The following is a 627-nucleotide window of genomic DNA, read 5'->3' on the forward strand; positions in this document are numbered from 1 at the left end:
TGCCAGTCTCCTTTTCTGTTTACGCTGAAGAGTCCTGACTTGAGGGTTGTTTAAAAGAAAAGCCGTGCAAGAATATCTGAAGCATCCATTTGGGCTCTGGACTGGAGCACTCTGTTGTGATGCGCTATTTAGGAGCAGTGTGTGTGTATATAACAAATATATATAGATGTGTGTGTATATATCTATCTATATATAGATGTGTGTATATATATATATATATATATATATATATATATATATGTATATATATATATATATGTGTGTGTGTATATTTTTGTTTAAGTTAGTTGCACATTGTACACACCAGCTGGGTGTTTACTTCAACCCAGTGTTTGAGACCGGTTATGTGACAGTACAACAAAAGCAAGCAAAGTAGACTATAAGAAACCCCTTGATCATGTTGGTCTCTTGCAACCCGTGTAAGAAGCTTCACATCGGGGGAAAATGGGCTGAGAGATTGGAGGCAGGTATAAAGTCTACCAAGAGGGTAAAAGGATGTGGGAAGCTTAAATGTATCCTCTGGGTGAATGTCATTAAAATTCAGCAACATGAATAGTGTGTGAAGTTTTGCTTGTAACTAATAAAGACCTTTCTTTGAATACAAATAAATCTTTTTTAAATGAGAAT

This window comes from Lissotriton helveticus, chromosome 9 (assembly GCF_964261635.1).
Source record: "Lissotriton helveticus chromosome 9, aLisHel1.1, whole genome shotgun sequence".
Taxonomy (NCBI): Eukaryota; Metazoa; Chordata; class Amphibia; order Caudata; family Salamandridae; genus Lissotriton; species Lissotriton helveticus.